At 45.0% G+C, this 17,386-nt stretch overlaps 1 protein-coding gene across 1 annotated transcript in view; it reads left to right on the top strand.

Annotated features, from left to right (window-relative positions):
- The window catches only part of shank3a (SH3 and multiple ankyrin repeat domains 3a), a 159,436-nt gene that overhangs the window by 45,416 nt on the left and 96,634 nt on the right, over positions 1-17,386 (top strand). The window lies entirely within an intron of this gene.

Genomic DNA, 17,386 nt, shown 5'->3' with positions numbered 1-17,386 from the left:
GTCATTGTTATTTTTCCATTTTCTGCAAGAGCCTTTTAAATCTGTTCTCTATGATTAATGACTTTTGTTAAAAGTAACTAAGTCATTCAACTATTCCTACCACCACTCACACACAGAGGAGCATTCATCTATTTTCCAATTAGTCGTTAAGCTGACGCTGTTTTATCCAAAGCGACATCCACTGAATTCAGATGCAACCTATTAAGTAGCAGGATAAGGTAAGGGTCTGCTCTTTGCCCCCTTTTGGATTATCCCGGCAAAGCACGAAGCTGTGCTGTCAGGCAACAGCTCGGGAAGCTGTGCTCTCTGGTTTCCCCTTTGTCGACGTCCAAGAGGACTTCTCCCTGCAGAACCGTGGCATCGGCCAGCCTGTGTGAGAGAAACACCTCTCTGCCCAGACCTGCTGCGGGCACACATACATGCACACGCATGTACGCACGCACACACACGCACGCACGCACGCACGCACGCACGCACACGCACGCTTTCACGCTCCCAACATCCTATTAACCAAAGGCCAGAGGCACACGTTGACCTTGCAGCTTCCGTTCAGCTGCCACGGCAACCAAAGATTCAACAAGAGCTGAGGTTTTTTCGAGTGCCCTTTTTAATCTCTTCCCGCTCACCACGTCACTGAGTTCCAGAGGTTTGGACCACCCGTGCGTTGCTGTCAGCTGATCAATCACCGCTTTCTGGATTTACCGGAAATTATTATTATTTTTTTTTTATTTCTCCCTGCAGTCATTGTAGGTGAGGTGATTGTTGTATACTGTATGTATAGCTCTTAATGGAGTCTTTCCCCGCTAGCAATTTGACGACGGACATCAAATGCTTAAATAAGCCAATGGCATTTCAATTGTGCTAACATCGTCTCTAATATCCAAAGTAAACTAGGCAGTGTTGGTGTTTGAAATAGTTTAATGCAAAATCGGCTCATAGTTCATAGTCTGGCGAGATCGGTGTCTCCGGAAACCCTTATTTGGGCAGACAAATGATCCCCCCCCCCCCCCCACACACACAGTCTATCACAGATTGTGCCGCAATCTGGCAACACGAGGGATCGGGGTCCCACTGATCCACACACACTTCTCCAGAACTTGCTCTGATGCACAATGGCATAAACAAGCCAAATGCGACGAGGCTGGGTGAGTTTTACAGGATTATTATCACAGCACGCTTTTTACAAATGAAAATGAGAAGAATTGAGAACACACTTCTCAACACACTATTCTAATGGCATGGTCGTTAGATTTAAGTACATGGACATTCGGTTTCAGAGTGGTTATCTCACTGTAATTTATAAAACTGGGTATCACAAATCAATATTTTCTTTTAATGAGGATAATATTAATATTATGACCGTAATATTTATTATTGCCCAGCCCGACACCAAATGATAATTTCCTTGCAAGTGTAATGTGTCTCTGTTTTGCAAAGGTGCGTGTGTCTGGCATTGCCATGATGAGTGCTAACTTCAAGAGATCCCTGTATTGTACATGATATTATCACACTTAATAAATAATATAGGTTAGGTGAATGAATAATGAACACATAGGGTAATGTATTCATTATTCATGTTGGATACTTCAGATAAGGATTACGTCTATTCAGTGTTTAGGGTCACTCTTTATGGGTCCCATCACCCCCAAAAAACATTCATTTGTAATCGTATCATATACTTTGTGTGCGTGTGCGACACATTTGATAAACTGAGAACCATTTTGTTCTGCACGACCTGTCGACGCACTAGAGCTGCTGTGCATGGCTGCGATGCCAAACTAAAAAGTACACTCATAAATATGTTGTCATTTTATGTCAGTGCTACGAGTTATGGGAGAGATACGATTTTTGTAGCATCTTATATAGGCCATTCACATCGGCTGGTCAGCTGCCTAAGGAAGCCCTGCTATGAGATCCTTCTCAAGGTGTTTTCTCATCGAGTTCAGAGTCGCTATAGCTTCCTGTGTTTTCACTCTGCAGTGTTAGTGGGTGTCCTACCATGTGGGCCTGTGAATGCTTTCTACGTCATTTAGATAAGGGACATTAGAGGAGTACGTTTCTGCTCTGGGACGTCTTCCGTTTTGCCCTTTCGGTGCCGTGTTTGGGGTGGCATCACGTTGTCTTCCAAGATGATTGTGGTGGTCTATTCTGTGGTGGATAATGTGTTTGTCTCTCAAAGCCTCATCTCCTCCGGGCAGATGGTGAACGGTAGCCATGGTTTGAGCAGAGCTTTAAGACGCAGCTGGGCGCTGTTTAGCTCGGCTGTGCCGTGGTTTACGTTGGCACTCGTTTGACGTCAATCTTCACAGGGTGCACCGGCTGGCTGAACAAAGTTTGGGAACAGCCTCAACCATCCCACCCTGCTGGGTGAAATACTGGATTTTGATTGGCTGACGGGCTGTTGATTAACTTTCTATAATTAACATTTAAAACCCATTGATTTGATTTGCGTTCAACGCTTCTATGAACATCACTCCCACGAAAGTTAAATTGCCTCTCAGATCGGCATCCTCACATCTGCTGGCCAGCTTTCACCAGCAGCTAAGAATAGAACTGCAAACAGTTGTAAGAACTGACTAACTAAGTCCCTTTAACCAAGTCGAGTTGTTGTGCAGTTTTATCTTTGAGTCCAGAGTGAATCGCGACCTTGAAAGCATGGTTGTTTCCCAGAGCTGGTCGCTTCCTACAAGGGAACGTTCGAAAATCTCCTTTCAGTTGACAAAAGGTTTATTTTTTAAGGTTTAACGAGGATAGGACGCAGCGTGTCTAAGGCGCTTGAGACATCATAGTGGTCTCTGTTATCTCCTCTCACTTTACCCGTCCGGAGGGGGGAGGCATGGTTACAGGATTAGCCCTTAGGGGTCGTTTAGAACAGTACTGGCTGGTGATGGCAGCCCTGTGTCTGACAGCTAACCCTAACCCTAACCTCTAGTCACGCTGCGCCAAGCTGCTTCTCAGGAACTTGTGCAATGACATCGCTTACGACATTCACCTGATGTTAAGGAGAGGGAGACTTGTGCAGAATACAAAGAGAGAGAGAGAGAGAGAGAGAGAGAGAGAGAGAGAGAGAGAGAGAGAGAGAGAGAGAGAGAGAGAGAGAGAGAGAGAGAGAGAGAGAGAGAGAGAGAGAGAGAGAGAGAGAGAGAGAGAGAGAGAGAGAGAGAGAGAGAGAGAGAGAGAGAGAGAGAGAGAGAGAGAGAGAGAGAGAGAGAGGAATTGGTATGCATAGTACAGCACTACACTTAGTTTACTTAAAGCCAATGACAACATGCAAAGATTGTGAAGGATTTTGTCGTTTTACAAAGATAACTATAAGCCCTGCAGAACTCACCGTATTGGTGATATATTAACTGAATTCTAAACAGCCAAAGGGGAGGGTATATATTAAATGTAAAGTTGCTCAAAATGACTTGCGGTTGTTGACTTTTCAGCTTGTGGGCCCAGCAGTCACAGAAGATCGATTGAGTCTCAGCATTTGATGCTACTTTTATTGTTGTGGTTTGAGCTACCTGATACACATCTATAATCTCTGTATCTCTCGCTCTCTCTCGCTCTCTCTCGCTCTCTCTCTTTCTCTTTTTCTCTCTCTCTCTCTCTCTATTTCTCTCTCTATCTCTCTCCCACTTTCTCTCTCTATTTCTCTCTGTGTGTCCCTCTTTGTCTCTCTCTTTCTCTATCTCCCTCTCTCTCTCCGTTATCCTCTTTTCAAGATGATCAGGTGTTAGGTTGATCTTTTTTTATCCCTGCATCGCCACTGCCATAAAACTGGGTAATCTTTTGCCAATCGTTTGCCTTATTGATAAATAATCTCTATCTTTCAACACAATCAAAATCATAAGCTCTAATCAAACTTGAACTTGAACTGGCCTTGTTCATTTAGGTCTCTGGTGCTTTGAAGTAAAAGTAGTTTCAGCCAGCATTTAGGGTACATAAAACATGTAGCCATTTCCAAACCCTGTCAAATCCTGAGAATTTCTCATCCTAATTCACATATGCATTGGTGTTCACTGACTCACTTGCATGTATCAGAAACCATTTTGTCTGCCAGTTCCCTTGAATTAAACATTGGATGAGCAGGCGTTGCTTTGGCTGATTGCTGGCAGCTGGAGACATACTACCGGTCGTCCTCTATATCGGCTCAGAGCATTGAGGCTTCTACCGGCTATAAGACATTAGGCTGTTGCTGAGAAGCTGCAGTCATTCTGCAGGTTGGTCTGTGAAGCTGTGTGCCAGTCAAAGTCTCTGTCAGTCAATGTGTGTCAGTCAACGTGTGTGACAGTGAAAGTGTGTGTCATTGAACTTGTGTGTGCGGCAACATGTGTGTCAGTTAGTGTGTTTCACTCACCGTGTGTGTCCGTGAACGTGTGTGTCAGTCAACGCGTGTTGGGGAAAATGTGTGTCAGTCAACGTGTGTGTTGGTGAACGTGTGTGTCACTGAGCGTGTGTGTTGGTGAACTGAACATGTGTGTCAGTAAACGTGTGTGTTGGTGAACTGAACATGTGTGTCAGTAAACGTGTGTGTTGGTGAACGTGTGTGTTGAACGTGTGGTCAGTAAACACGTGTGTTGGTGAACATATGAATCAGTCGACTTGTGTGTGAGTCACTGATGGGCAGTACAAACGGGATGTGCGTGCTTTGAGTGGCTGATGGAGGCTAGAAGAGATGGCAATAACTCCAGTCTATTTAAAACTCCCACTGTGTGCCTCTTCTGACGCCATCCTCTCCATCTCCCGCTGGCGTCTCTCAAAGTTCTCCTTCTTGTTTGAAGGCTAGGCTTTGGAGGGGGTGCAGTTCTTTGTAGGTGCACATTGATTAACAGCTTGACTAGCAATAAAGAAATGATCAAATCTAGATATGCTGTGGTGTCTTTTAGCCATCCATCCATTTATTTGATTATTTTACATGAGAATGTGTACGTTATTTTTATTTTTACCATGCCCACTTGGCTTATGTTGTCTACTGTGAGTTTCTTGTGTAGTCTCGTTCTCTGTGGTTGTGCTCCAACAGAGTCATTTCCCTGGGGGGGGGTAATAAAAGTACAACTACTGTCTGTGATTAACAGTACCATCTCTTTAAGGCATACCTCTCTGGGTCGTTGAGCTTTGGATATTAGTCAAATGCTCATAGTGGGTAATTATTAAATTGAATAGATCCATGATACAATGTCCATCTAAAGACATGTTTAGTATTCACGAGAGCGAAGGAGGCTTGGTCTCAGTTTGGTAATTAGATTTCTTTTTTTTGGTACTACATGAACACGGATCACTGCGCCTCAACTTCCATTTCTGGGCGACCTGATTCTTAAAAAATGATTTAAAACTCATCATGTTGAGTCGACAGCATGTTTCACACACCATTGTTCACTAATGGCCATAGTTGAGACACAGCAATTTGTGTGTGTGTGTGTGTGTGTGTGGTCATTCAATTGTCTCTTTGTTGGTCATGGTGTCTGAACCTTGATGAAAGGCTATTATCCAGATTTAATTGATCTTGTGCAGGGATTTCCACAAGCTCAGATCTACATCCCCGGAGTTCTGTGCTTCAACATGCTACGGGGCATGGTGATAGATACATTGATACTGAAAGTGGTAAACCGGTTGGTTCCAACGTTTGAGGTCAAACCCTAACCCTCCCATGGGAATTCTAATTCTACCAGAAGTGAGAGCAAAAATGCAATCTGAATCTGGTTAAGGCCGTAAACCAGGTTTCTAACCATGTTAACATCAAAGGTGGATTCAGTCAACTGCTTTTCGTGTTTGCTGGAGCCTAACCAGCCTTAAAATCCTTACCAATCCTTATCCTATGTATTTTTTGTCATGTTAACACCTTAAACTGGTTTGAGTCAGTTCATTAATCATGAACAAGCACCAAAATTCTTCAAATCTTTTCAGAAAAAGCAGGTTTGCCAAATACAGTAACGACAGCATGTTCAATATTTGCACATTGTTGATGGCTCACTGTTGAGACGTCATTCATGTTGGATCTAATGAGAGCTCTAAGCATCCTGAAATACCTTCAAGGCTGTGCATGTAACAGTCACGTACTCCCCTGAAATGTGAATAACGGTTCGATCATTTCCTTCCTCCAACTTCCCACATGTTGCACACTAATCTAACTTTTAGTTTAGTGCTTGGATTAGTTTTTTCTCTTTACTTGATCTAAAACAATTGTTAAGTGTTTCTGCACTTAAGCTGTGACGCATCAACAACCTAATGAAGCCCAAATGATTAAGGCCTTGCTCTGTAATGGATCCCTCTGACTTAACTAACCAGTGGATGGGTTACCTTTAACTAACCAGTGGATGGGTTTCCTTTAACCAACCAGTGGATGGGTTTCCTTTAACCAACCAGTGGGTGGGTTTCCTTTAACCAACCAGTGGGTGGGTTTCCTTTAACTAACCAGTGGGTGGGTTTCCTCTAACTAACCAGTGGGTGGGTTTCCTTTAACTAACCAGTGGGTGGGTTTCCTTTAACTAACCAGTGGGTGGGTTTCCTTTAACCAACCAGTGGGTGGGTTTCCTCTAACTAACCAGTGGGTGGGTTTCCTTTAACTAACCAGTGGGTGGGTTTCCTTTAACTAACCAGTGGGTGGGTTTCCTTTAACTAACCAGTGGGTGGGTTTCCTTTAACTAACCAGTGGGTGGGTTTCCTTTAACTAACCAGTGGGTGGGTTTCCTTTAACTAACCAGTGGGTGGGTTTCCTTTAACTAACCAGTGGGTGGGTTTCCTTTAACTAACCAGTGGGTGGGTTTCCTTTGCAGCTGCTTTCAAGAGCGCCCATGACTACAAAGAACTAGTTTCCATTAGGTAGCGTTGGGTCATAGATGTGGATCTCCTTTAAATGGCGTGAAATTGCTTGTCACTGGGCCCCTGCGATAAAGTGAGTGTAGCATGTAACCTCATGCTGCCGCTGTCTTGTTGGGTATATTCGCCCTGGCACGTGGTCACACTGTGTCCGTCTCCTGCTTATGCCCGACTTGTCTGACAAGCGTTCAGCGCAGACTCCTCCGGGGTTTAAAGGACACGGATCACTGTCTGGGTCCCTGCCATCTCCCTCATGGCATCCCTAAAAGCTACGGTAGTTAAGATTGGAGAGTTGTTAAGAGCGAAGGGAGAACTCAAGGCAGGAGAGGGCAAGAGTGTGAAAACGAAACAATCAATGCCATTGGGAAGGGTTACATTCACGGATCTGAGGGGGAGTTAGGATAATGCTGTGTTCATGCGTGTGATTGACGGGTGAGATGGATTCTGGAAACCAATCAGGGCATCTCCTCGCTTATTGGTCAGAAATGAGCTAGGGCTGGTCTAAAATGTAAATGGTCTCATACTGAGGCAGACGCGCTGTCAACCAGAAAAGATATTCACACGGAGCATTTTGTTCACCAAAAGCTGTCAGATGGCTATGGACTTGGATAACAAATGCTAACTAAAGCTCTTTTATCTTACCTGCAGTACATTTTTAGTCTGTCTGTCTGTCTGTCGAAACTCTATGAATACACCAAACATAGAAGCTACATAGTGGTATGAAGTCCCGTGGTGCAGCCGGTACGTGGATCTGAAGGTTTGTCAGCCTGGTAGTGAAGCCGTTGGACGGTGGACGGCAGCAGCGCTGAGGGGCGTCCTGATGAGAGCTCTGACCCTCGGGACGGCGAGCGACGGAGAGCATGACGTGGAGAGAGAGAGCGCAGTGCACACTCACCCCACACAGACACCCGCATCGTGCCAGGAACCGGCACACATGACGCACACTCTCTCTTCTCATCCATTATAAATGGAGGCCTCAACCATGAAATATGGAGGGAGAAAAAGAAAACGCAAAAGGCTCAATGTTGAGTTGAGTTGTTTTTTACGGGTTTTTTAAGCTGCATTTTCTCCCTATGATGTATTCCCTGATGGAAACCAGAGAGACGAGCATATGTAGTGCCAGCTAACACATTGGAGCTATGCCAACACGTAGACTGCAACACAAAACAGAGAGACACACGTACACACACGCAGAAACACAAACACAGGCGGTGAAACTCAGCTAGGATCGATCCACCGAATCCTAGCTGTAGGCCTTCGAATTCAAACGTTGATCCCTTGTTCACTTGCTCACATTCAACGACAAAGCTTTGGTGGTTGTTGTTGTTGTTGTTCTTGTGCTTTAGTTGTTGTTGTTGTTGTTGTTGTTGTGCTTTAGTTGTTGTTGTTGTTGCAGTTCATTGCAGTTCAACAACCGTGTGACCTGAACCAATATCCCATTGACCTAGCCCTTTGAGGTGATGTTTTTTTCCGTCCGGTGCGTTTCTCTGCCCTGTCTGGTGGATTGCTGTTTGAGAAGGCCTGTTGAAGTCCTCCACACTGGGTTCACTGAAGGCACAGCGCCGCCTTATTGCGACCCTGTCATGTAGAGCCCATCCGTCTGTCGTCCCGTCCAGCGGTCGACAGCTCACCGCTCCCACGCGGCGGCCCGGCCGCCTGGGAGGGTTATTTTGTGGGAACACACTGAGCGAGTGTGGGGGCCAGTGTGGGGGCCAGTGTGGGGGCCAGTGTGGGGGCCAGTGTGGGGGCCAGTGTGGGGGCCAGTGTGGGGAGGGAGGGGGGTTCTTGTGGCTCTCTTGATCTTGAGCACCAGATCCAGTATGAATTGGTCAGCGTCGGTGTTAATTAGTGCATAAGTCATCCAGTCAGGGACGAGCCAGAGGTCCGGGTTACGGATGGAGACAGGGCAGTGGAGGAGTCATCACACTCCATCATCGGCCCTGCTCCTCCCTCCTCTCTCCTCCCTCCTCCCTCCTCGCTCCTCGCTCCTCTCTCCTCTCTCCTCTCTCCTCTCTCCTCGCTCCTCTCTCCTCCCTCCTCGCTCCTCGCTCCTCGCTCCTCTCTCCTCTCTCCTCTCTCCTCGCTCCTCTCTCCTCGCTCCTCTCTCCTCCCTCCTCGCTCCTCGTTCCTCGCTCCTCTCTCCTCTCTCCTCTCTCCTCTCTCCTCCCTCCTCCCTCCTCTCTCCTCTCTCCTCCCTCCTCTCTCCTCTCTCCTCGCTCCATCACGTCTCGCTAGGAGGCGGCCACTCCTCAGTGGAGAGGGAGAGTACGGGAGGCCTGTCTCTAGAGATAAGACACACACACACACACACACACACACACACACACACACACACACACACACACACACACACACACACACACACACACACGTGGACGTGCACGTCTTTATTTTGTTAAGTCAGAGGTGCAATTCATTAAAAACATGTCTGTGGGTGCATGTGTTTAGGAGACGTTCCACCCACACATTCCAACTCTCCAGTGATGGTGACAGTGGCCCTGGGAGATCTTTCAGTGTTTTATTAAAGTGTCTCATGCATCTACTGCCTACATCGTAGAGCTGAGGGCAACCACTCCCCAAGTAGCCCTTTAGTTATATATTTGATTGCATTTTGTCTATTACTTGTCATAACAAGTGGAGACATGACACTAATATATCTATATCTGTATATATATATATATATTTATATATATATATTTCACAAGTGTTATTGTAGATGTAGAGTATATGTTGTGTGTATTTTGGGTGACGTGAGTGGGTGGTTTCATTTCAGCATGCTGTTCGGTTTGTCTCCTGTGATCACATGACCGCGGGCCGTGTTGCAGCTCTGGTGTTAAAGGGTTGACTGTTTTGGAAGTGATGAATACAAAAGGCCACTGGTTTACTGCCAAGTGAAGTGACTGTGCAATCTGATCATTTCCACTGCATGCAGGGTTTTCTCTAACAATAGAACATGAAATATAATTCAGAAAATCGTTTATGTCTGGAATGTCTGGGAAGTAAAATAGATGCCAAAATTACTGTCTGGGTAAAAACAAACGAAACAGTTACATTTGCATTTGTATTTCAACACTAATGTCTATGATTTATTTTGTATGAGTACGATATTTTTTTTTACAATGATGATTGTTTTTCCCACGCTCGGGTTTAGACATCATTGTGATGTGAGGGCAGGCTGAAGGGAAGGGGGAAGCTTGATGGGTAACCCGGACAAAAGCGGCATTGGCGTGCACCACATTAGGTTGTCCCTTCCCTTCACCCTGTCTCCACGTCAAAATAATGTTAAAAAAAATGTAATAAATTGAAACATGATTTTCAAGAATTCAGAGAAATTGTGTTTGATAAATAAGAAATAGGAACACCAGAAACACTTCCCACAACTACACCCAAATCTTCTTCTTCTTTTTTGCGCGGACAATACTTTGGACTCATTTGACTCCAATAATGTCGGGGTCTTCCCCGCTCTATGAATCTAAAAGTGTTAGTATTCAACTAAGTAGAACCAGTCTAAATATTCCAACTCCTCTGCATCTCACATTTAAGGGACAATAATGGAAATAAGCCCATGGGCTTTTTTGTGTCATCCTTTTGACCTGATGTACATTTGTACACTTACCTTTGTACAGAATTTCAATCAATCAATCAATCACTCATGAACTCTGCTATGCAGCTGTGTTCCAAACGCATTGCATTCCATACATGCTCAACTGGAAACTCACAATTCTTATGCTTGTTTTGTATTGCATTACAAGTCAAAAACTCACGGAGTGCAATATGACTGATTAAGATGCCTGATTTATGCTGCTTCTCTGTCAGTGTCTCTCTGTGTTCGGAATCGACCATGGTTCAGAGAGAGGTCTCGTACATGAATGAACAGGGAGTCACACACACACACACACACACACACACACACACACACACACACACACACACACACACACACACACACACACACACACACACACACACACACACACACACACACACACACGTTCCATGCTCACACATAAGCATGCATGTGTGTGCATACTTGCAAACACGCATACCCAAACTTGCACAAAAAGTGTTGCTGTTACTTAGCCACCGTAGCCCCTTCCATCAGAGACACACATGTGTACGCACATACACGCAGACGCATTCACGCACACACACGCACGCACATGCACACATTCACATAACCTTACTTTGACTTTCCATCCATCTCTATTTCATTCTCTCTGCATGTTATGTTCAATCATGCGTGCAACACTTTGCAGTTCAAAGACTGGCAGAGAGAGAGAGAGAGAGAGAGAGAGAGAGAGAGAGAGAGAGAGAGAGAGAGAGAGAGAGAGAGAGAGAGAGAGAGAGAGAGAGAGAGAGAGAGAGAGAGAGAGAGAGAGAGAGAGAGAGAGAGAGAGAGAGAGAGAGAGAGAGAGAGAGAGAGAGAGAGAGAGAGAGAGAGATGCATTTACTAGGGATGAAGGAAAGACTGCTCGAGCCTTATTGGAAAAAGGGCTCATGGCTCCGGAGGTCCCACTCGTAGAAGAGAGGAGGTTCTTGTATTATGTTGTGGCATCAAAAGCGTTTGCCAATCTTATTTCAACGTTTACCGAAGCAATACAGTGCCTGAAACACAGCGTATACTCCATGCACTCGATTACGCCAGGGGGAAATTATATTATGACTTTAAAGCTAGGGCAGGCAATTTAGAGAAACCAGCTTGAGTATGCTCGATTTTGAAAGTATCCCACCAAAGACATCCCAGCCCTCTCTTCAGTCCTGCCTCCAAGGCCAATCCCCCACAACTATTGTTAAAGCTAGTTCGTTCACTTTAGCAAAAGACTGCCTGGCTGGAGTGTATGCCGGTAGCTGGGTAGATAAATCAACACAGAGATAGGCCATCCAATAATTTTAATAAGGCTGATTAAATAATATGACATGCCTGCGACAGGCAAAGATACCTGATTTGTTTCTTTTTTTCATCAAAGCTTTTGATTTATTGATTGCTGACTTGATTTTAAGAGAATTTCAATGAATATGCCAAAAAAGGCTTCTAAATTGTTTTTTTACAGAATGCACTTTATAGACTTATAATAATGACTAGGAATGAAACTCCAGTGCAGCGGTTAAAAGCAATAAACGTAAGCACTAGACTAGAGCAACCATGAAATGAATGAAGTTCTTTCCAGTATGGAGTCATGCACGGTGCTGGAAGCTGAAGCCCTATGATCCTGGGCTGATGTTGAAGGAGACAGTGTTTGTTTCAGAAGCTTTAGATCAGTCAGTTGTTTGCTAGACACACAAGCACACATGATGCACGCACACACACACAGATCTAAAAGCAATGTCATTTATTCAAACAAAGCAAACAGATGTGGCACTGTGTGCGTTCGCAGGCTGGAACACGGACCTCTTGCTCCGATACATAGATACAGTATACCAGACCTAAAATGATATTTATTATAAAACTTGCATTCTTCAATTCACCCCGTGTTTAATTATTTCTGTGTGTTTGTGTATGGTTTTTAATGTGTTTGTGTGTGTTTGTGTGGTGTTTGTGTGTATGTGTGTATGGTGTTGTGTTCTACCCATTTTGATTTCCAGTCCAATGTTGCCGTGCTTTTGATATGGTGACGATAAAATAATGACGTAACAAGGGATTTTGAAAGAATCTCAAATCTCCCAAACAAAACAGTTTTCAATCAAGACAGAAGAAGCTACGATAATACTTTATTTTACCCAGACAGGACATTTGTGCAGTGCAGCATACAGAATACAAAAATAATGAAATTTGAATCTTTTAGGATTGCTTCTGCAGAAAAAAAAGAAGAGGCAAAAACAAGCATTTTATTTAAGGATTAGGGGAAAGGGGGGATAGAAGGAGCGTTTAAACGCGTCTTTGTGTTGAGCAGCAGCAGCAGGCGCTGTCGTGAGTCCTGAACGTTTAAAGAGACACACTTGACAGAATGAAAGCCATTCAGGTGAAGTGAGATGACGAGGTGCCTTTCTTGGTCGTTTGTTGCCTGCATAGTAGTCATGATTTAGAAACTCTCAGCTCAACGGCTCACAGCTCTGCCAGACTACCCTTACAGACCCTTCTGTCCTAGGACAAGCCGGGTGCCGCACGTAACACTAATTACAGATCCGCTGCTTTGAGGTACCGGGGCACGGTTAGTAGACTCATCTGGTGAAGATGAAACTATGCATAAAAGGTGCTAAATTGTGATGACTATGATGTGATGGCTCTTTTTTCCGTGAGGTACAGGGTATATATCGCCATGACTAGACCGACCGCCTCTTGTTGTGCCCGCTCATTTATAATTCATCATTTGTTCCCTGTTATGAACGTTGTTTAATTATTTTTTTGTTTTCATTTCATTTTCTCATCGTTTGGGTTAAAAAAAGACTCAGGGCCCTATCTTGCATCCGGCGCAATGGACTTTCTACACTGACGCATGTGTCGTTGCTAGTTTGCAACTGGCGCAGAGCGTTCTTTTCCCTTCACCGCCACGCGTCGGTAAAATAGGGAATATCTTTCGCCCCAAGGGGCGTTTCGGCGAAAGGAGGAGGCGTGTTCTGGCGCAAACGTTCCCTGGTGCTATTTTGTAGTTTCAGAAAACAATTGCGCCACAAACCAGGATATACCTGGTTTAAAGTCAGTAGTGCGTTGTTCAGATGCTATTTTAAGGGCGCATGTGTAATGTTGCTTGTGCCCCTCGCGCATACACTTTGCTTCTCTCATCTAACTAGCCACACATTCTTGGTAAATTATTTGGGAAAATAGCTGATACAGCGGTAATAAGTTGTACTTTTAAATCAATGCATCTGCAAACACTGTACAGCAAACACATCTTTTCTTGAGACAGACATCGTGTACAAGCCCATAACTTTTAGGATTGATGAGTATTTGATCGTTAGAAAACATTGTTTTACCGCGAGTGAGTGTTAAAAAGAATGAATGAATGCGGGCGCGCACGCGTGTGTGTAAAATAATAAATGAATGCGGGTGCGTGTGTGTGCGTCCATCTGTTTAAACACACGCAAACTAAACACGTAACACATAATACAGTCCATGGCAATGAATATTAACGGGAGGACACATGCATATTAGGAACACAAGTCGATAACGATAATGCATACAATACTGGTAAGAAACGATGTTTGTTAATGTATTGCGTATATCATTAAATAGAACCACAGTTACCGCATATCATTTGTGTGTTAAGTTTTCTTTGCCAAAATTTATTTGAGGACTCAGTATTTCTGAAGTTGTGGAAGGAAACGCTATTCCGTGCGTGAATTAGGCCATATTATTTATTTGCCCATAAACTGAGCCATTTCAAGTTTGAAATTCATGTGGTCACTGGTCATGCATCTGTCTCATCGGAGACTGCAAACGCTCTGTCAAAATATCAACTCGTCAGATTCAAATGCGCTCATGGCTCTTAAAGGGGATGGGAGACGGCACTCTCATTGGTTTATTGCACGTTACGCCCAAACCACACCTACGGGTAATTAGGCTACTTCAGACCAACCCTTTTTAGATTTGCGCCGGGGGCAAGAGTCATTTATGCGCCGGTAAAATAGCAACATCGCCATAGAACCGCCCACAAAGCTACTTGCGCTTGGCGTTTCTCACTTGCGTTTCTGACCGTTAAAATAGGGCCCAAAATGTTCAACTCTGTCGTCGAATGATACTCGGCAACTTTCCCGAAAATGCTTCTAAAATGGCGTCTGACGAAGGAGAGCGAGGGGATGTTGAGCTGCCGGGCTCAGGGAGGACAGGTCCAGGAAGGGCTTCCAGCTCTGCAGTCCTCTTAATCTCTTTCCTATGTATGTATCAAACTCCCTCTTTCTGCATGACCCCCCCGTCCTAATCACTGAAGTGCCTTTGCTTTGATAATATTGTTTAATTAGTTTCAAGGATATTCGAGCATGGGCTTAGGCTAATTTATCTGTTGGCGAGGGGTGTTTAGCAGTGAATTAGAAAGGGCTGGAATATGGTTAAACGTGGCAGGTTTGTTTCCCTGCCTGTCCTACAGAGGTCATTAGATATGAAGCAGTTGGGGACATCTGAAGCTGTCTGTTTATCCACTCATCTGAAAGATTTGATAGATCATCCTTCTGAGTGCTGCTTGTCTACACACACACACACACACACACACACACACACACACACACACACACACACACACACACACACACAGGCACACACAGGCGCGCGCACACACACACACATGCACACACACACACACACAGGCACACACTTAAACATACACATTGGCACACACACATAGGTACACATTGGCAGACACACACACACACACACACACACTCTCTTATCTCTTTGCCAAGCTGTGTCACCATCATGCTGGGCTGTGGTTGATCAAGATTTGTTCCACTTGCAGTGGTGGAATGGAAAAAAGGTAAACAGAGAAGGCTTTTATTATTAATATTATTATTATTAAGTTTATCATCGCTCACAGGTGATTGAACACGGCATGGATGAGTTCAGTCCAGGTCATTGAAGTGAATCTATCAATCTAAAGTCAAGATCATTTGCCTAGGCACGTGCGCTGGTTGGCGGGCGTGTGTGCATTTGGTGTTTGTACTGCGTGCGTGCGTGCGTGCGTGCGTGCGTGCGTGCGTGCGTGCGTGCGTGCGTGCGTGCGTGCGTGCGTGCGTGCGTGCGTGCGTGCACTTCTGTATGTGACAACGTATACGTCAGATCCGCCAGCACTGTCCCCATTGGCTCCCCTAAACACTCTCTGCCTCTCCATCCATTCTCTCCATCCATTCTCTCCATCCATTCTCTCCATCCATTCTCTCCATCCATTCTCTCCATCCATTCTCTCCATCCATTCTCTCCATCGCTTGCTTGGTCCTTCCCTCCCTGGGCTCCCTTTTCATCGCCTGTGAGCTCGAAGCTGCTCTCAATAGCAAGTGGAGTTTTTGTTACGTCTGGAAAATAAAGGTTACTTCTGCAGAGCTGCATATAAACCCTCTAGGATAATATAGTGTTAATAGTTGATGAGTTGAGGGAACAAACAACACAAGAGGTGTACCGAGGTACTACTTAGTCTTGCGTCGCCAGATGTAGAGCTGCTCATCATTCATTTACATTTACATCTTAAAGTTCACCCGGAAACCCTGTCTGTTCCGGCTTGAGTCTTAAGTTTGCACCTGTGTGCAGTTGTGTGGTTGTGTGGTTGTGTAATTGTCTACCCGTGTCTGTGCGTCTTTATCTCTGTGTGTAGTTGTGTCTGTGGTAGTTTATTTTATCATAAAATAAGAATAGTAGGAGATTGGTATGTGATCATCTAGCCCTAGCACCCCAGAACACACTTGGTGGCTGAGCCATCTTTGCAGAACTTTAGAAATGTTGGGAATTTAGAAAGCACTTTATAGGCGATATCTCCTCACTGTTTTTGCACAGCCACTTATAAAACAAATGTGTATACATTTACTAACTGAGTATATCGAATTCATATGTCTACACTTTTATTTTTAAATTTCTATTTTTCCTCCTCTTGCCCCTCGAGCAAAAGAGGACTAAATCACTCGTGATTGAGCGTACTAAATCTTGGTCTCCTGGTACAACAAACACCAAGCCAAGAGATCGATCAAAGCAGCCCTTTTGGGTTTGGGAGGCGGGCCCTGACTTGTGGAAACATTGAGCGGTACACCGGTACCAGAGATAGGTTGTATGATTGATCGACACGATTGCGACCACTCGTGAAAATTGTAAAAAGTTGTATGCAGATGTGTATAGTCATGTCTGTGTGTTTTTGGCCAGTCATGTTTGTGGTTGTGAGGGGTTGTCTTTAGCTGTATGTGACTGTGTTGTTAACTAACTAATCGTACGGGAAACTGTTTGCCGTGCCACATAGTCTAGTTGTATCATTCTGTGTAATTGTGGAGTGGCTGTGTAGCTCTGTGCAGTAGCTGTGTATTTTTTGAGTCGCTGCCGATTCTAGGTGGTGTAGATGTTGTCCTGTATATTTTTGTGTAGGTTGCATAACTGGGTAGTGGCAGATGAGCTGCATATCCTCGCTTGTGTATGTTTAGTCCGTTTAAAACTGTGTAAAACCGACCCACCCCCCATCTCCTTTAATTCCTCGATCTTTATCTTCTATTACCCAGACAGCAGCGCGTTGCATTTTCAAAGTAAGAGCGCGGGCGGCGATGCTTCATGTTGTAACCACGGTGTTTGTAGTGCCATCACTGTAGCGCGGTACTTCCTCCGGCACCATATAAGGGTGGGACGCATCAAACGCTAACAAGGCCAATAGCTTGTAAACTACAACCATCCAGAGCTGAAAACACGGCTATTAGGGTATCCTCGACGGGCCTCCCTGGATGTATACACAGATACTGTATATTAGCTTTACTGTTGCCTATTAGAGCACACCAGTCAATGGGCTGTGGTGTAATGTTCTGCCCTGGGGCTCTGGTGGAGCCGTGCATCCCCCGGACCCTGACACTGTCCCTGCTGCCCTGGGGCGGGGGGACAGTGTAAGGCTCTGGTGGGGCCGTGCATCCCCCGGACCCTGACACTGTCCCTGCTGCCCTGGGGCGGGGGGACAGTGTCAGGCTCTGGTGG

This window comes from Gadus macrocephalus, chromosome 9 (assembly GCF_031168955.1).
Source record: "Gadus macrocephalus chromosome 9, ASM3116895v1".
In the NCBI taxonomy this organism is placed as follows: Eukaryota; Metazoa; Chordata; class Actinopteri; order Gadiformes; family Gadidae; genus Gadus; species Gadus macrocephalus.
Note: the sequence above shows the minus strand (reverse complement) of the source record. Positions and strands in the feature narration are given on the sequence as shown.